Source organism: Stegodyphus dumicola, chromosome 10 (assembly GCF_044657685.1).
Source record: "Stegodyphus dumicola isolate Sdum_Otavi_A_Nest chromosome 10, ASM4465768v1".
Taxonomy (NCBI): domain Eukaryota; kingdom Metazoa; phylum Arthropoda; class Arachnida; order Araneae; family Eresidae; genus Stegodyphus; species Stegodyphus dumicola.
Genome location: NC_140777.1, coordinates 28,193,877 through 28,214,761, shown reverse-complemented (window position 1 = coordinate 28,214,761; position 20,885 = coordinate 28,193,877). Strand labels below are relative to the sequence as shown.

Sequence of the window (20,885 nt, the reverse complement as noted above, 5' to 3'; positions counted from 1 at the left end):
GTTTATTCTAATTAGAGAGATTAAAGTAAGATGAATTAAAGTGAAGGACTATATAAAATTCAGTAAGAATGTAGCAGTTCCGTTAAGCTAATGAATTTTTGTAGAGATCTTGAGATATTATTGCGAAATTGAGAAGTAGTAAAAAATTCCTGTGCTAAATTAAATAGTAATAAAAACTTTTGTCCTCTTTAATTCAAAGCTATCTTTAAAACATAATAAATAGAATGTAATCTTTGCCATATTTACGAAATAAAATTCAAAGTAATCGTTATAAACATAATAATAAACAATGCTAGCTTTGCAAAAATGATACAGCGTAAAATTTGAAAGTACGAAAGATATTAATATAAAATAAGGTACAAGAAAATGTACAAATTTAAATGTACAAAATATATATAAAAGGCCAGAATATGAATTGATTAACTTATGTTCTTTCGAGTGGGAGGATGGTGATGTGGTCGTGTCTGCTTTCTTACTCAGAAGGAGTTTGGTGTGCGATTAAAGATGTAGAGCGAAGCAGTGAAGGACCCCTTAAATTTTTACATTCGGGAACCTTTGAAGAGCTATTTTTGGAATGCAGGAAGAAATTGGTTGTGGAAAGCGAGGGTGTCGGGGGACACTTTACTCAAGTAAAAGAGGAAAAAAAATTACAGTTACTTAATTTAGCAAATTTTTTACTACTTCTCAATTTGGCAATAATATCTCGAGATCTCTACAAAAATTCATTAGCTTAAAGGAACTGCTACATTCTTACAGAATTCTATACTATAGTTCTTTACTTTAATTCATCTTACTTTAATCTCACTAATTAGATTAAGCTCAACTTACAAGTTCGGCTTAAACTTAAACTACCAGTTTGGCATCATACTTTTACTTGAGTGAAAGACGAAACACCTTCGCATTTATTAATTATTTTTAATTGAACGGGGGTTAGTTTGTTCCCTTTGAAAAGTCAACAATTTTCCTACCAATGACGATAATTTCTTAGTTTATTAATTAATTTTCATTTTGAAAGATTCCATTTCTATTGTTTATGATTAAAATTCAAGTTTAAAAAAAAATTATTTTCGTTATTCAGTTTCAATGCTTCTGTGTTATTTCATTCAGATACAAGTCCCTTAACTTTGTATAAGGAGATAATATACTCAGTATTCCATTAATAAATAAATTATGTACATATATATTCTAAATAAATGTAATGAGTAAATTAAAAAGCCTATGACCTGTGCTAAAGCTGCAAAGTAATAAACCAATAATTTATAATTAGAAAACTTTTCATATACCATCTCCAAGAAACAAAAATTCAATTAAAACTATGAATATTAAAAAAAGTTTTCCATCAGTATTTAATTAGTTTTTTAAATTAGTATTTTCGAAATCTCTATTGCTTTAAAAACGTAAAAATCTGTAAAGAAGATTCTTAATTGCAAAACATTGATAAGTCGATTAATCTGCGATCAATGGCAATAGCTACTTTTTCAATACTTAAAAAAAATTCTTACTTTTGATTCTGGTATTTTTGCAATGAAGGATTTTCTTTACAGATTCTTATGTTTTCAGGTTTAGAAAATACTTATTTAAAAAACTAATTGAAATCCTGACCAAAAACTTTTTTAATATTCATAGTTTTAATTGAATTTCTGTTCCTTGGAGATGGTATATTAAAACTTTTCTAGTTATATATATAGCCCACCAGCGGCCGAGCGGTAAAGACGCTGAACACTGGTAGTTCGGTCCGAGGTTCGAATCCCGCGAACGGGCTGGCTGCATGGGCGTTTTCGTGGTTTTCCCCATGTGTAATGTGTATACGAGCCAGTTTCCCTTAGAAAGTCCTCCACGAAAGGCATCCCTCCCCTTAGGCAGATAGCTCTAGTGTGCTTTGCCATAATTAAATACACCACCACACCTAGTTATATATATATATATATGCGTGTGTGTGTGTGATAAAAACAAACTCAGAAGTAATGACCAGCAGGAATTTTGATGGCGTAGAAGCGTTCATTCGTAATGACTAGGATATTGGAGGCGAAGGCAGATTAAATCTTCATTTTTTATTTCAATAAACATGTTACGGCCACAAACAAGTTGGCACATTAAATGTGCCTATTCCAAAAAGTTTATATTTTAGATAAATTTGCAGTTAGCTAGAAGGAGCAGACTGACTGCACTTCAGCTAGGCCAAAGCGTAGAAAGCAAGTGCGTTATTTTGAGGGTGAAATCTTAATTTAGATGTTAGTTTTGGTTCTCATTGCGTTTTAATTGGATAGTAAATACTTCTGTAAAATTATTATTGGCTGTTTGAGTTTTAATTCCATTCATGTCATCAGAATTACGTAAGAATCATATAACATAGTTTGGAAATGACGCAGTGCAAATAGAAATTACTATTTTTAGAATGGAGAAGGGAAATTTACGCTGCTAATGTGATCTCTTACATATTCTTTATTTTTCTTATATATATATATTATATTTATATACTTTTAAATCAGTGTTTTCTGATATCCTTTATCCAGAAGTTTATCAAGTAGGAAATGTTTGATTATTGCTTGCAACTTTTACAAAGCAATACCATTCTTGCAGTTTCTTTTTTTAATTTTTACAAAATAAATCTTCGTATTCTTCACTTAAAAGGCAAACCATTCTTTGCCGCCCCTGCTGCCGGATTCCGCATAAGCACCTTAAATAAAAATGTCTGTTTTAAATTGATAAAATATGAAGATTATCTTCTTAAAATATTACAAATTAAGCTTTCATGTATACTTCTCTTCAATAACATAACTCGTCGTTCAAACATTCTTGCAATTTACATAATGATTGGTTATCAGATGAAAGGTGCTAAATTGAGCTAATAGACACTCTTTCAATGAATGGTTTCGCTTTGTCCATGCGTGACAGGATGCATTGAAAAACTTTCTGAAAGGAAGGAAAAAATACTCATCTTTTCCCTCTAGAACTCCTTGAGCATGGGGGGTTGTGTTATTTCTTTGTCTACTTTAATAGAGAAGTTCACTAGAATATTTGTTACTCTGACGTCAGAAACTCTCAAAATCTTTTTCTCAGGAGAGAATGGTTTTCTTCCTGCGCCAAGGAAAAACTCATAGTTCATTTAAACAAAGTAGAAATATAATACACTAGAGTACTTATTTTTTTAAAAAAAATATTATGTTAATTTGAATGAATGTATTTGACTTGTAAACAGGGTGTAAACAACAGGATTTAATAAACAGGTAGCCTATTAACATTTAAAGGAATACGTTCTATACATAGGTTTAGCATTTTTTTGCTTACTAGGCTGGTCATTGCTCAGTAATCTATTATTGTATTTCTTTACATGAATAAAAAAAATTGATGCATCTGGGAAATTTTTTTAAATAAAAATAATTTTCCCTATTTGTTTTGCTTAGTAAAAAAACTGTTTCCTTTAATTTTAGCTCAGTAGAAATAAAAATAGTATTATTTATATAATTTTAGAGACTAGGTAGGTAAGAATTAATTTTTCGTCTTCAGACAGAAATGGATTATATATTTAAGTAGGTAAAAAAATAATTTCATTATCATTACTGCTAAAGTTAAAAATAAAAAAACACGCTTTGCATTTTATTTTCTGATATAAAAATGCTTTTAAGCCTTTATAAGGAGTTTAGATTCAGCAATATAAATGACAGATTAGTTTCTATTATATAACTGCTGACATAAGAAGGTTAACAAATACGCGTTCGGCCAAATTCTCGTTAAATTGAAGCGGTTCTATTTACTGCTAGCCAGCGGCCGAGCGACAAGTTTGCTGAATACTGCGTCTTCGTGATTTTCGCTGTGTGTAACGTAGATACGAGCCAGTTTCCCTTAGCAAGTCCTCCACGAAGGTATCTTCCCATTAAGCAGATAGCCCTAGCATGATTTGCCATAACCTAAAGAAACCAAACCAAAACCGGTTAATTTTTTTTTTTTTTTTTTTTTTTTTTTTTTTTTTTGAAAACATTTAAGTTTGCAATGGTCCGATTAACGTGGAATCACAGCAATCACTGAATGGTGCTGCATAGCATCGAGTTGTTACGAAAGCAAAATTACTTAAAAAATAATCATTAATTCTACATAATAATATTTATACTTCTTTAATGTTACATGTATAATAATAATAATAAACATAATTATAATAATAGTCATATTATTATTGCTGTTTCTACTAAAATTATAATTGTTATTATTCTATTGCTGTGCTATCTTCGTTTTTGATATTGTTTTTATCATTATTATTACTACTAAGTTATTATCATTATCCTTATTGCTGTTGGTATTGAATTTAAAATAACGCACATGATAAGCGAAAAAATAAAAATTATGCTTCTTGCATTTTATTAAATACTACATATTTGACTCAGTTATCCGGATAGGCTCTGGCCCTAGTTAATTCAGATATTTGGAATCAGTGTAACTTCTGTAAATTATTACTCACATTCAAAAACATGTTCTCGGAACTTTTAGTAACATTTGTGCTATTTGTATAATATGTAGCTATCAATATCCGGCACCGATTTCGCAATTGATGAAATTAAACACTTTCTCCCCCCTTTTTCCTGTTGGAATCAAATATTTCCTTACCCTCAGGCGTACCTCCGTGACTCAATTCGAAGGCTATCGTAGGGGTGGGTAAAAGATGCGATCACGTGAGCGTAACTAATAGCCCCTGTAATGAAGCATGCGTGCCAGGTAATTTGAAGTTCCGACACAGACCACCAGGTGGCTCCGCCCGCCCACCGTTACCAAGCAACCACCCTTCCGCTGCCAGATTTAATATCTGTGTTACTGCTAACCGATAAATGTCAAAATTTAGTGGACATTCGGACGCGGGGGCTAATTTACCCCCTTATTTATTTCTCAACGGATAATAATATGTATTTTATTTGATACATCTGGGTATTTATACAGGGGTTCTCGTGGGGAGGGAAATAGAGGTGACAGGCGTTCTATTGTCATCTGAACGAGATTGGGGATGATTCGAGCAAATCAATCCATTCAGTAAGAAAGGGTTGGAGCGACAGATGGTGCTTGAATTACTTATTGCGAATTGTAACAAATTTTAACTTGATGCAGAAGTCGAAAGGTAATTATGGGACCATTACTGAATGATGTAGACAGCCTGTGGGTAAAAATGTCGGAAAGTGCAAGCAGTATTTATTTGATTTGGCTTTGTTTTCATAGTTGCCAAAGGCAACACAAACATCATGATAGTTAGAAATTTTATTTTTCTCATCGTAAAAAAATTCTCATCAGTTAATAATGGGTTCGAAGGTACATAAGTTATTTTTTTTTTTAAACCGTAAGCAGCCTTTGTTGAATATGCATATATTTTTATTTTAATGAAATATGCATAGTCGTAGTATGTATCATCTTTGAACAGTTTTGCCGAGTAGGTAAATCTCTATTATTTTCTGTATAAAGGAATATTTTCCCCTCTTTAGTGGAAATACAGTTTTGAGAAAAGAAATTCAGGAAAACTAAATGCATTGAATTATCTACTATAATTTTCTTTTCTTCCTGTTTTGAAACTTGCCATTATTTGAAAGTAAATAAATGTAAAGAGTGTTTGACTGGCAACAAAGCATGAACATTGTATCAACTTACTCTTAATAAGTGCCCAATTTTCTAAAAATTTAGAAAGCTTCACAAGGGAATAATTTATATTCTGCATTCCGTGTTGAAGCTTAAAACGGAAGTGATTATTTATTCAGGTTTAAAATACTATTTTAATAAATTCGAATGAAAGGAAAGCATGCTATTGTAAAGAAGAGGGATCTATGTCTGCTCGCCCTCGAAATCGATAGTTTTATTTAAAATGTACACCGAAATAAAATTGCCTTTTTTGCCTAATTTTAAATAGCATCTTATCTAAATATTGTGCTAAGTAATAAAATCTAAACGTATATCGGAATTTTTAGAATAATGTTAGAATCTCCACTGAGTATTAAGTTTTCTGCTTTATGAAAAAATAAAGCTACTAATACGAAGTGGATTTACCTTATGTCGATGGAATTGAATTTACCTTATACCATGGATACGCAAGATATACTATGGATACGCAAACCGCGGATAGTAGCGAAGAAGAAATAAAGCAAGTTCGCTCATATTAAAGATTGATTCTAACGTTTCTCGATAAATCGACTTCCATTAATTTAGTTAGTCAATATATTGGAAAGTCGAGAATGTTTTCGAAAGGGACTGAAGTTATTTCTATATAATTCTGCATTTCTTTCTCCATCCACTGAAGTCCTATATTATCCCAAAATCATGACGGTAATGAGCCAGACTTCCTTTGCAGGGATACAAAATTCGAAGTAATTTGCATTCTCGTGATTTACTTGGTGATTTAATGATCTTAAAATTTTACATAATTCAATTTTTAACAATTTATAATTCAGTTTTATGAAACTTGCATCTTTTTTGTGAATATCTAAAAAGGTATTTTATAAAAGTTTTTAATTTATCTTGTGTAATTCACTTTTTTATTTGAACTGAAGCAAAAGTCAACTATTCAATATTCTAAATATTCAAATGTTTATGTTAGATTATGTTATTTGAGCTATGGTAAAGCATATGGCTATCTGTCCAAGGAAAGGAATTCCTTCGTGGTAAACGTTTTAGGAAATTTGGGCTCTTGCTTGCATTGCACATGAGCCACAAGACACCCATGCATTCAGCGTTCATCAGGATTTAAACCGAGGTCAAAATATCAGTGTTCAGTGAGTTCAGTGAGTTTAATAAATTGTCTTTAAGAAATCTTTGAGTCATTATTTTTTATTACACAGTATATGCTCATGTTTTTACATAATATTTCCCTTGTTGAACAAAAAATTAACAAATGCAAAGATTTTATTAACTTTCATTGCACTTTCAAGTAGATATTGGCTTTCATGTTCTCCCTCGGAATCATATGATTTCTTGCAAAAAGATGCTGCATTTTCCTAATCTAAACTTTAATTATTCCAGTACATAAAAAATGTAAAAAATCTAATAAAACTATGATTTTCTAGACCTTAATTACATTTTAACACTTTTTATGTACTGGAATAATTATTGTCTTTGATGTATGCAATAATAATTATCGCCATTCTTTGTCAAACAACTTTATACGGATGTCTACGTAGAATCCTAACTATTTATCAAAAGCTGTGTGTGGAATGTTTTATCAACTCAGTTTCTCAACTATATGAATCCCCCCCCCTCGTTTTCGCTTAAGTGAAGTTCGACTATAGCGTTCATAAAGTAAATCACAGCATGCGCTTGTAGAAAATTTTATAAGGGCAAATGGTTTTTGCTTGAATTACACTTGAAAAAACACGAAAATATCCATGCAACCAATCCGGTCATCGCGATTCCAGCTTGGGATAAACAACCAATTTTCAAAGGTCTTATTCACACCACCTAAAAGTAGATGTTACTTCTCTTTTAAATTTGTCCAAGATCTACTTCTGAGAGGAAGTTCTAGACCTGAGAAGAGAAAATAATTCCAAGAAAGTATATCTGGAAAATAAGGACTACATTTGACAACAATCACAGCCCAAAACTGATGTACGCTTATTGACTGGTGTGAAGTAAGCTTCGAAATACAAGGTATTTGGATGAATGTCGTAAGACGTAGCACTGAAAATCATTTGCTTAACTGAAAATTCGTAAATTCGGCTAGGTAATAAATAATTTCAGCGATACAGTTTTGATCTTTTAGCTTCATATGGATTTTTCAAAACAATGCAGTCTCATTATTTAACCTCCATATCGTATGTGATAAAACATGGTCATTTTTGATGAAAAATGAAAAGTTCCAAATTGTTATAAAAATTATTATAGAGTTTTATTTTTTATTTTGTGTCAGAATTGGGATCGGAAGACAGGGAGAAAATATTTCAAAAAGAATTCGTAATGTGAACAGAGTTGAACGAATCTGTGAAAATAAAGTTTCTAAAACTAATTTTACTAGGACCTCTTCAATTACTGCTTATTACTGAGTTTATCAGTTAACGTCAGAAATAAATTACTGATGAACAAAAAAATTGTCCGTTGTTTAGTCACAGGTTGTTTACATGCTGTCATATTTCGCATTAAAAATTAAATCCTCGAATTACATTAATATTTTTCATAAAAATAAGTAGAAGCAGAAAAAATAAAGAAATAATAAATATTCATAAATAGGATCTTTAGCATTAGGTAAGAGTTTGGTATCTTATCAACTACTTTTTTATTTACAGAAAGGACAATTTCATATAAGCATTACAACGTTGCAAGGTAACTTAATTTAGTTGTTTTTTATTTTATTTATTATTATTTTTTTTTTACATTATTGCTTATCGTTTCTATGTTGGAAAGATCATCTAAGTCAAAAACGTGAGGTACCTAGACAGACCGCAGAGTTCATAAACTGATCCCTTTAAGTTAATTGAATTACTGCGTCAAGTTGATTGAGTAAGAAATCCATTTCTGAATGCGTCATACGTAGTAACCACGCCTACGTTTTGTGGTTATAGGTTTCACCTTTTTGTTATTCCAGTAACCACATTTATTACGAGTGCATCTTTATCTTATTTTCTTTATGAATAACAAGAAGAATTTTTTCAGTGAAATGCTTCTACTAATTTTCAGTGAAAAATCATATTTCTAGGAAATGCTTGGAGTTTCACTGAAGTTATTAAGCAATTGACAAATTAATGTCCTTTAAAAATTTAAGATGATGAAGGCATAAGAAACTTAATTAGCTTATTAAAACCATTAGTCAAGAATAAATTGTTTCGTAAAATATATTAAAACTGATCATGTAACAAAAATTATTTTTTAGAATTTTATTCATATGAAATTAAAGAAATCAATGGATAATTTTTTCTTACATCGCATTGATTATAAAATATTAAATAATTTCATTTATTAATGAGCAGCTATTATTTTAATACATTCTTTGCTGCAAATAAACTGAGCATTCAATTAATGGAATTTTTGTCTTAAAATGTTTTATTTGTTTAAGAATGAAACAAAAAAATCTGATGTGTGCACCACGACTTCCTTGTACGGAATATTAAATTATACCCATTTTTCTTGCATTTCATTTAAACTTATTGGATTGAATTAAATCTACTTCGTAGATAGCGCATAAACCACAATAGAATAAATGCAATCTATAAAATTCACTTTTAAATGAATCACTAAATGTTTACCACAGCGACACTCTTGCCCTAGTTTTACTTAACAGCTTTACATTTCATACATTTTTTAACTCAGAATGCACAAAATTTATACCATCTTAAGAATTAGCTAATCGTTGCCACATGTTCTATTCAAATACTGTAATAAATCTAAAACGATGTATAAAAGAAATTAAGCAAAGAACAACAACAACAACAACAAAAAGAAACAGTTTTTTACAGACGATTCAATATTTCTCATTCAATTAATTCAGTTCTCACTTCGCGACAAGGCAAAAATACATTAAAACTCAAAGTGTCTGTATGAAAAATTATGAAGTAAATCTTAAACACTTATTTCCTCGAATAAATTTCAGAATGGATTAAGCATGATTTAATTCGCAGTAATAAAAGAAGGCGTTATCTTTGTTATTGCGAAGCTTACTTTCTCTAGATTGGCAACAAATCTACTATTCTGCTGTTTCAAATGTAAACGAGCAATGGCCGCCATGGAAAACATTATTAGGCTTAGCGGCACTTAAACAACTTTTAAATTATTGATAATTCTAAAAATATCGCACACAGATTTCCTAAAGGCATAAAAACCTTAAACGGAAGATAAGAGCAACATAATTCAATCATTTTTAAAGCAAAAAATGCACAATTTATAAACATATAAGAATAAAGAAACTGAGATCACTGAGCCGAGTAACAGAGTGGATATATATATATATATACTTTTGGTGAGGCCGATTGCAACCAAAATACGAGGTGCACATCTACATGTTATAGCAGTTCAATATACAAAATTTCAACGTTCTGAGGCTACTCGTTTTTATCTTATGAGAGATACATACGTACGTATGCACAGACGACACGAAAAATTCTCATTAGAATTCATTTTAAATTAATTTTACAATTTTGTTTGGGGAAAAAAGTCTTTTATCCTGTCCTTACGTACAGATGTAACGCAAAAACATCGTTAAATTGCATTCGATAGCGGTGAAAATGGATATTTGCGTTGAAATATGATTCCTGAAACTTTTCGTGATTACAATACTTCCTTTTTACTTCGTACAAGGAAGTAAAAATGTACAGTAAGGAATGAAAGCTGGTTCATAACTATTTACATAAAACTAGACATAATTACAGAAGGGCTCATTTCAGGAGTCTTCGCGCATTGCCTATTCCCCGCCCTTTAGTGTAGCTAAACTTTAATTTTAGATTATATACAGATCAAATATTATGTACAGATGGAACAAAAATTTACATGTTCACCTTGCCGGGAAGGAAACTCAAGTCTCATAAAGAGGATTGATATGCTGACCATGCCATCACGAGAGAACACCAGAGATGCTTTTTATTCTTAGAAATACACGGACTTGACGCAGAACGTTATAAATTAAACTTCTTCCATAACATTCGTATGGTTTTGTCGCTTTAATATGCATTTTTATGAACATAATGTAGTGTATTGGGAAAGGGAATAAAGATGGTGAAAATTCTTCAATTTTGAATTGCAAAATCTACGTAACTCGTAATAACTGCTATCTCGTAAAATCTGCATACATCCAGATCATAAACGAAGATATAGCTTATTCCTAAGAATTTTAAAATATCTTATTCACTTTATTTAAGACATATAATATCTTACTTACCTTATTTAAGACATATAACGTCTGTAGCATACATTTGTTGCTGTTGATGTCTATATAAAACAGGTACGCGAATTAATCATATAACGAAGCGATAGAGAATGTCTGTTGTAAAAACCTTGTGCACTTTGTAGGTGATAGTGAGACTTGGTCTAGCTTCGTTCCAGTTTTGATGAATAACACCTCTGAGAGCAGATCCAAGGATGTCGTGCTCCTGTATTCCTACCGTCAACCTGGACTTTCGGACTGTATTAATGCTTCCAGAGAGCAAAGCTAATCTACATTTACAAACATCTACGTTTTCTCGGAGACTCAAATCTGAGCCCAACGGTAAGTCTCGCTACCATTATTCCGATCAGTGTGGTAATATTAGAAAAGGAAGCTTTTTGAGAGAAAATAAATAAATAAAACGAAATCGTAAAAGTTGTAGGAAAATTTGTCTCGTAGCATTTTGATTATCTTATTAACAATTTTGTTAACAATATAACTTTCCAGTTTATTCTCCTCTTCATTTTACTTCCTCACTTCTCAATTATGTAAAAAGAAGCAAAAAGAGTACTGCTCGAGTGCCTGTTTAGAGAACAAATGTTTAATGTTTCGCAGAACAGTTAGAAATTGGGCTTTAAATTGTGGCTGATTTTCGTTAAAGAGGGGCCTTTTTGATAGTTTATTTTTAAAGCGAATGGAACTTTAACTTGATTTAGCTCAATTCGAAAAGCTGCAGTGAGATCAGTTTAAAAAAATGAATAAACGTCTTTCCTGAAACCGAATTAATATTTTCTGTTACTAATCTGAAAGAAAGCAACTGTTTTGTTTGTATTATTTTAATACATAAGTAAAATTGTTGTCTGATAAATTTTAAACTCTTTAAATTTGTCTACTTTGTTTAACTTCCAAGCTTCACTAGCTTCAGTTGACTCGCAGTAACTGTTAATAACATCTAGAAGTTAGTAAATTAGTAGTTTAGAGAAGTTTTAGAAGCCAAATAGATTAATTAGGAAGAATCATTGCTATCTTAGATTACTATTCCGTAGAATAGAAAAATTAGAAAATTTTCATAGATTAAGTTAATTGATTAAGGCGAAACAAATCCAGGGCTATCTGCCTATGCGTGGAGATACCTCGTAGAGGGCATTTAAGGGAAATTTGGTATTAAGACTTATCTACTTATGGTAGCAAAGCAGTTGTTGGCTACAAATGCAAAATTTTCTCTTTTTATCATAATAATGAACAGAGTGAAGAATAACATGGACTTCAAAAATGCCCTAGTTAGGTTTCCTACGTAGTAGCTATTTACAAATCTTATATTAAGCAAATGCACAGGAAACGAAATGTCTACGAAAGAAATTGATATCAAAATCTTATGAACCAACAACTGGTATCATTTATGTTCTCATGCTATTCTCTCTCTTTTTTTAAATTCGAACGATACCAGAACGACGAAAACGACGAAAGTCGCAGTTTCCGATCTTTCGGAAAACTTTAATTTTTTTTCTTTATTAATTAGATTGGGCAGCAAGCGGTCTCCGAAGAAATTTTATGCGAGCCGGGAATGAATTGCACAGCAGAAAATCTATAAATGGAGCTAATAATTCACATAGTGATATAAATCTTATTCAGAGTTTGGAAACTAAAAATGTTATTCACTTTTATTCGTACATGTCAAAAAATAAATACACTTAGTTACGAATTTTTGCGCTAAGAATAATCGCTCTGTCTAGGACTATATTTATATGTGAAAGGCCTTTTTTTTTTTTCAAGGTTGAAAATTACTGAAAAAAGAATCCGATTGACCGATGAGTAGTGAAGAAGATAATTTCTAGTAATTTCTCTCCAAGATTACAAACTTTATCAGAATCAAAACGCTATCAAATCTGAAGCTGTAGTTAAAAACAAAGTTCATAATTATGCACATGAAAATATATATTTTTTTTTATATATACTTCGAAGAAAAATTTTATAAATAAGAAAAAGAGACCAAGTTTTCATTATTTATTCTGAATTTTTTTCCGATTATAGAGTTTTCAAATTTTTTATTTTTAGTTAAGCTGATTTGTTAATTAATCATTAAATAAGTTAGTATAACTTACAGATATCCATTCTGATATTTGAAATAAATGCCAGTAACGAAAATTTCATACTTATCTGTCAACACATTTGAATTGCAAAGCAACAAAAATGTCTTGCAGGTTCCAAATTCTCAAATAAAAAATAAATATAGATTTAATTTTTTCGCTTTGAGTGTTATTATTATTGCTTATGCACGTTTTGATAAAAATTTAGTGAGAGAAATTAATAAATTACTTAAAAATATTTTATTTTTCTTTATTAAAAAAATTTTAATTTTGTAAAAAATAAATAAATAAAATAAAATTTTTGCCTGCCAGCTGATTTTAGATCGTGCATTCAGCCAACATACAGTTTGAAAACAGTAGAGGCTGTTAATGGGTATTCAGAGCAAGAAACATGAAAAATCAGCTATGTCGGAATTCGAACCATTGATCTTCCTACGGTTAGCTGGGAGTACTTGCATCACAGAAACATGCACCAAGAAATGGAATAATTCCTTATAAGGATAGCAGGTTTTTTTTCTAAGGAGGATTCAAAAACCTCAGTCAAAAATATAAATGCAAGTACAGAGGGCCGACATAAGCAGATTTGGTAAAAGAATGTGTGTGCGGAAATGACGCGTTAAGGTGCACAGGCATGGAGTTAAGAATAAAAGGAGACGCCATCCTCGCACTATGCCTGATGCAATGCTGCTGAGCTTTCGTCTCCAAAGCGAGTGTGTATGTGTTTTGTTTACATCGAGAGCATACTGGCAGCGGTTTGGTGGTACAGTAGAATCCCACCATAATGTAACATACAACTCGACATAATGTGGACTGAGAGACCGAATTTCCGAAAAGTCTAGATTTACGGAATAAGGGGTGGGTTTTACAGAACTCCTAATATTTAACCCATTGATGCGCACGATATTATTTTTATAATGTTTTAACTAAAAAAACTCTAGAAATCGAATATTATGATCCGAGACCAATAATATATGAATTAAAAAATTCTACTTTTGCCCATTGATCTGTGGGTGGTGATCCTGCTTTTTCCGTCTGTCGAGCCAGCACTAGCAGTAAATCCAGGCTTTTCTTCTCGAAAGTCATAAAATTTTAGGGCTTTCTCTTGTAAAATTGGTGCTGAAACGGTGTTCCCTGTTTCCTTTGCTGCCTGAACCACAAATAATGCCCCTCGCTCACTTTTTCGTATTCACCATCATTCATACTTTTTCTTTCCTTTAAACTGTCCGTACATGTTCTTTTCACACAACAAGAGTCGATTTCGGACTTATCCTTTTCCATTTTATCAAAGTAGTCCGTCCAACACCTAAATCCATAGTAATTTTCTTTACACTTTTCCCTTTGCTCAGTCTCTTTAAGGCATCTAGTTTCATTTCCATTGTCACATTAGTTAGTTCTTTTTTTCTTTTGGAACGACATTTTCACTCCAGAGAATATCAAAAGTTCTTAAAAAATATGAAACAAATATACGCCTGGATGTGAACTGAGGACCGCTATCCGCAATGAACTGATGTGAGTTTAGTTTGCAATAAGGTAGAGTCACAAAACTTCAGGGCGCACCAGCGGCCGAGAGGTAAAGTCGCTGAACACTGGTAGTTCGGTCCGAGGTTCGAATCCCGCGAACGGGGTGGCTGCATGGGTGTTTTCGTGGTTTTCCCCATGTGTAACGTGTATACGAGTCTGTTTCCCTTAGAAAGTCCTCCACGAAGGCATCCCTCCCTTTAGGCAGATAGCCCTCGTGTGCTTTGCCATAATTAAATAATCCAATCCAATCCAAACGAAATAATATTGGAATTCAGGAAGTGTTATATCACGAAGTAAGATTAAATAAAAAACTTCCTTAAAATCCTCAATTCATTTTACGATTTAATTATTCTTGATCTCGATACTTTTGTTTTGTTTTGATGCTGATTATTTTATGATGATTTTATATATCATTTCTGTTTGATCCTAATAGTCATTTTTTGTTTTGAATTCTAAATAGGAGTAAGACATTTTTATATTGTAAGAGATAACTTATTAATTTTATAATTTACATTGATGTTCTTTCTCTTCAGCTGGTGGCACAAAGAAAGCAATAAACAAATATTAATGTTCCTGCAAAATTAAAAAAAAAATTTTTTTTCTAGTATTCTTAAAGATAAGACCACGAAATGATACGTTCTGAAGACGGAATAAAACTTAAAAGAAATTTGTCAGGCTTTTATTATGAATGAGTTACCTTGTTACATTAATTTTATTTTTTCAGGTAAGAAACGCCAACAGAATAATATGTTACGTATTTACTCCTTTTTTATCTGATATAACGAATATGAATATTATAAATTTTTTTTATTTAAGAAAGAAAATGGTGTAGAACCTTTGCAAAAATATTAAGAAATTTTTATATATATTGAATTAATAATAATGCAATTCTGCGTTTAGAATTGATAAACTGGAATTGTTTCTGTCATACAGTGATGTACTCCCAGAGTTTTTGTTGCTAATGTGAACTATTACATTAACGGCTTACAAGCGTCTAAATGCTAAGATTTTCAACATAACATAAGCAGCGGAGTTAATTAACTAAAATGACGGAAAATAATGTATTTTAAACTTTAATTACAAAGCTTTCTAAGGACTCTGGATGAATGTGGAGATTTGTTCAGAACCAGTAGATAGTTCTTAGGAACTCTGCCATGTTCAAAAAGAAAAACTAACTTTTAAAGAGTGTCAGTTACTTATCTATTTGCTCAGTACAAAATTATCTTGTTATTTTATTATATAAAACACAGATTAAAGTAATTTAAATCATTTCGTAGACAGCAAGACCGCTTAATGCTTCTCCAGTGAATGCTGATTCGCCAAAATTCGGCTTTTCTTGATCTTCTAAAAGTGTCTAAATCCAACCATTGGTAAGCAGTATTGAACGATTAAAGATATTGAATTATTTCGCTCTTTTTAATTTTGAATATACCCAAATTTACAACTTTAGCTTCTAAATTTAAAAAAGGCAATATGGAAGAATTAGATCAATACTTTAATTTTGCTAAATTTATATTTCTGACCGAAACAGACAATTTATATGTCAAATTTTATTTTTATTTTAATTAACGAGTTACGATTTTAGTTAATCTATCCCATGATTTTTTCTCTTGTAAAATACGCCTACTTTGTGCAGAAAATACGAACTGATATAAAATATAATTATAAACATCTTATCCATTTTTTATATGTTCGATAAATAATCGAATGACTACTTCGATTGAAATTCAGAAGCAGACCTCTGGTCGAGAAGGTAAGATCACCAAACACTTTGGTCAGGGTTTGAATATGAAGAATTGGGTTGATCGTACAGCATTATCATGAATTTCCCCATTTTTAACATGAATACAAGCCTCCTCATTTAGGTAAGGTTTCATGAAGACATCTCTTCCCTTAGGTACGTAGCACTTTTTCATAATCAAATAATTAAATCCGGAATTCAGGAAATGGGAATCAAATTTAGGGATCAATTACAAAATAAAAGCTGTTTGTATTTATTTTTATTGAAATTTTAATGAATCCCTTTAACGAACTGTAATTTATAGCTCTCGTCTTGAAAATATATCTCCTTTATATGTTCGCGAAGTTTGCAAGCAGTAGCAAAATTCTTATAAGTAACTCATAACAGCATAATTAATATTTTTTGTTTAAACATCCATTTTGATAATAATGTCAAAAGGTCCATGTAATTCGAAGTATATATGCTAGATTACTATTTGAAGACGTAAAAGCTGTACAGCCACTGTTTTTCGAGTGCCTTTTACAAATAAATAACAAGCAGTATCCAGAGAGTGAAAAATCTTTTATGAACCTCCACCACCTGTACAAAAGTGACCCATCGAGTTCGGCATACTTTATCGGCTCGGTAGCCATTATGTGTTTGTGGCCCCATAAGCACTCCTAAACTTCTTAATGAGAAGATAACTTGAGAATACACCCCATGTTTTTAAGATACTACATTTTAGTGAGGTGTGCAGGCCAAGCCATTTTTCAACTAACAGCTTGACAAAGTTACTAGATACTTGGGCTCTCGGACCAGCGCAGAAAGATAAAGTGACAAGGATGAAGTGGCTGTCACTTATAACTTGATAAATTGCAATTAATGTTCTTGTCACGTTGCTGGAGGGCAGTTCGTTTAGAGGATTTTTTTCCCTTTGGATTTATATGTTATCTCTCTTCTCGAGCCTGACAATGATGGCCATTTTACGCCAAGGCTTTTTGTACATTGTTGCTTTTAAAATGGAATAACAACTGCTTCTACATTTAAGTTATATCTCAACTAGACATTCCAAAATAACTCGTATATTAACTTTTCAGATGATTTATAGAAATGTTTCTTTAGCCATCTTTTTTCCTTTTTACATGATTCCTCTTTATGATAAAAGAATCAAGTATACTTACCAGGTATAACTAAAATTTATAATCCATGTAATACCCGAATCACGTATGTTCTCTGCAATGAATTCTTAAACATATTTTCTTTCCCATAAGCTTCATAAAAACTCTAAATTCTTTGTAATCAACTAAACAGGATGCGATAGGCTCTGCGTGGTACAACCATATTTTTACAGGTCGTTTTTAATTAAAATTTTGGATATTTTTTAAAAGAGACTAGTTATCCTTTTAGTTTTATTTATGTAGCTTATTGAGTAATTAAATCTCAGAAGAGCGGAATTGTTTTTATATAATGCTGACAGTCAAAACCTTTACAGATGGATTTTATATCTGGCAAAGAAAAAGGCAAATTAAAATAAAACTGAAAAAAAAAATTGTCACATATTAATTGCAATAAATTTGTTTGCAATGAATTTTAGAATTTCGTGAAACAACTGTTTTCTACAACAAAAATAGTTTCTGTTGCCATAAAGGTTGCATAGATTTTGATAAATTAAAACAATTGAAATGAAGCAATCTTTGAGTTGCTTAATGGATAATTTTATATACATCGAGATTTCAAAATCTGAAGTTGAAATAAAGTACTGGACGCCAGATCAAAAAGCATCGCTTCCAGAAAAATGCAGTTAATATCCATTTATACATCAACTAATGTTATTACGTTTTAACTAAATTAACAAAGCAAGAGGGTTTCTTTAAAATTTATTCTGAATTTGCTTTTTTTCCGACTACCCGAATCTGAAAATTATTTCTTTTCCACTAATCAAAAACAGTTATTGCCTATTTTTAACTGTTTTCATGCAAACATAACGAAAAAATGCAATTAAATGTTATCATGTCAACAGAAAATAGTGTACATAGTTTAGTAGAAATGCCTTATATTGCAGACTCATTAGGTTTTTTTTTTTTTTTTTTTTTTTTTTTTTTGGGGGGGGGAAGCAGTAGACATGAAAAATGAACAGTTCCATCACCTGGTCTCGAACCTGTACCTCTCGAGTACGTGCCGAGTGTGCTAGTGTTACACAATGTAATCATGCTGGAAAGCGGAAGAAAATATCTTATATACCTCCCTTTTAAAGGGCGACTGGGGATTAGTAGACCCGATCTCCAAACCTCTTGATGACGAATTATTGTCCACCGCCTTTTAATTCGGGCGCCACTGTAGAGTCATTAGGTTATTTTGAAGCACTGAGACATGAAAATTGAGGAGCGCCTTCGCTAGGACTCGAACCTGGATCTCCCAAATACGCGCCCATTGCCCTACCGCTACACTATGCAGGGCATGCTGGAAGGAGGGAAAAAATACTTTATAACATAAATAATATCATATATGCATGTATGAAAGATATTAAAACACAGTTTCTTACATAAAAAGCTCTTAATAAAAGAATCGGGGCTTCGTTTTATATATATTGAACAATTTGAAATTTGAAATTTTGTAACTTCAACTTTGGCGACACTTCATTGTTATAAGAAACGTAGTGATGATATTCCTAGGGCACTCCAAGCTTCTTTTATAACTTCATTCACGACAACGTTTATATTGCTATGACTAAGGCAAAGGTTTTCTGGATTGTAATAACTTTTAAGCCCTCGCTAGACGTTTTATCTTCATTGTAACTACTCATGAAAAGGTGAAAAAAAAAAAGATATTTAACCATTATGAAAGTCCATTCTATCATAGCTTTCTCTGCAGAGAATATCTGGAAAGGCTATACAATAATGCGAGATTTTCAAAATGAGATCTTACAATGCGTTATAGAGTTTGCATGATGCATCGAAAATAAAGTTCTGCACTGGAAATATAAAAGATTTTTTTGCACAGTTTAAGTAGAAAGTTCTTCAATCGAACCCTAATTATGCTTACTTTGAACTAACTACTCAAAACTTTGCTATAAATTACTTCAATATGACCTCGTCACTTCTTCAAAGATAAGTTAAACAAATGAATTTCAACATAATAACTAACACAAATAAGCAAAAATTTATGGCTGATTGCTAATCCGTTGGAGCTTCGTTCAATTTTGTCAAAATATTGTTGTACTGTGGTTAAATTTTGTTTGTGCTAATAATTAAGTTGAACGTCTACCTTTATTTACTAATTAAACAAGTTAACTGCACAAAGTTATATTCCTCAAGAAGGTATTATACGCTCAAAAATTATTTAATTAGCTATCAATTTCAGTTATCAGTTCTTTTCCTTCAAAGTTCTATTCGCGGGCCCTTTAGTTTTCTCAGCCATTTTCCCAGAGCATAAAGGAAAACGCTCTTTTATCCATGACTTGCACGAAAATCAGATCTTTAACGAAAAGCTACGCGGGATACAGCTTTAACTAAACATTTTCATTTCGATTGTAAAATGTTTCACATAGCTAGCTGGGACATCGATTCCAGTGAAATATGTTTTCGGCTAGGAATTCTCCATTGGCAAGAGAACGAGAAGATCATTTCTCGGAAACATTTCTTCTAGCACCACGCGTGGTTAACTATGATAATCCCATTACTCGTAAATCTTCCCTCATCTCGAAGACTGTCTCTGTTAGATTTCGGGAGCCTGTAAACGATTTTTATTAGGTGTATGAATTTAGGCAATTTTTTTGGGCCGTAACTCATGAGTATAAATAGCATCTATGTCTAATCTTTAACGGTTTATTTTTGGTGAAATCTAAACTGGCAAAGCCTGTAACTGTTTAAAAAATTTCGCCATTTTTTGGTTTGATTTCTTGCCAATATGAAACTAAGCTCAGTTTACCGACACTGAACCTTCAGGCAAAACTCAATACAGCTAGGTAGCGCAAAATTTTGCAGAGTCAAAAAGCAGCTTCTGCTTTTAGCGCACTCGCTCATTATTTCAATATTCTTTGACAACCCCCCCCCATAGCAAAGAATATCCTCAAAATGTCCTATTGGAGTCGCAATATCCCGGATATGCTTAGGATATCCTGAGTATATTTATTCTCAGATGTCCTGAGGACATCGTAATTTAACATGCGAGGATGTCCTGTTTAAGTCGCTATATCCTGGGTTATGTCAAGATCTCCTGAAGATGTCGATTCTTAGATGTCCTGAGGACTTCCCCAATTTCACTTCTTGAGGATATCAATGCTGCATTTTCCGGAGTACGTCCACTGTCAAACATTCTGAGGATATTATTTGTTCTCAAATTTACCGGTTTTAGTTTTTGACGTTGTACATCTGAGAGCATGCTTATTATTTAATTTTTCATACGTATTTTGCTAAGCGTTGTTTCTAAATGCTATTCATTAAAATGTTGATATCCAGGTTATTTTTGTACTACACTTTGCACGAAAGTTCAGCGTAAGTGATAAAACCAAAAAGAAGTAAAATGAAAATAAAACTATAGATTTTCAAGTTTAGGTTGAAACTATCATCCTCGCATGTTATTATCTATAACATGCGAGGATGTCATGTTTAAGTCGCTATATCCTGGGTTATGTCAAGATCTCCTGAAGATGTCGATTCTTAGATGTCCTGAGGACTTCCCCAATTTCACTTCTTGAGGATATCAATGCTGCATTTTCCGGAGTACGTCCACCGTCAAACATTCTGAGGAT

The 20,885-nt window shown here is 31.8% G+C and overlaps 1 protein-coding gene across 2 annotated transcripts in view; it reads right to left on the bottom strand.

Annotated features, from left to right (window-relative positions):
* LOC146994933 (uncharacterized) overlaps positions 1-20,885 on the bottom strand; it is a 155,484-nt gene that overhangs the window by 127,557 nt on the left and 7,042 nt on the right. Inside the window, exon 2 of one of the 2 annotated variants that reach the window (XR_015043378.1) lies at positions 18,377-18,595. The exons of the other annotated variant lie outside the window; for it this stretch is intronic. The gene's annotated coding sequence lies outside the window, so the exon portion shown is untranslated. The remainder of the gene's footprint in view (positions 1-18,376; positions 18,596-20,885) is intronic. 2 annotated transcript variants of the gene reach the window in all.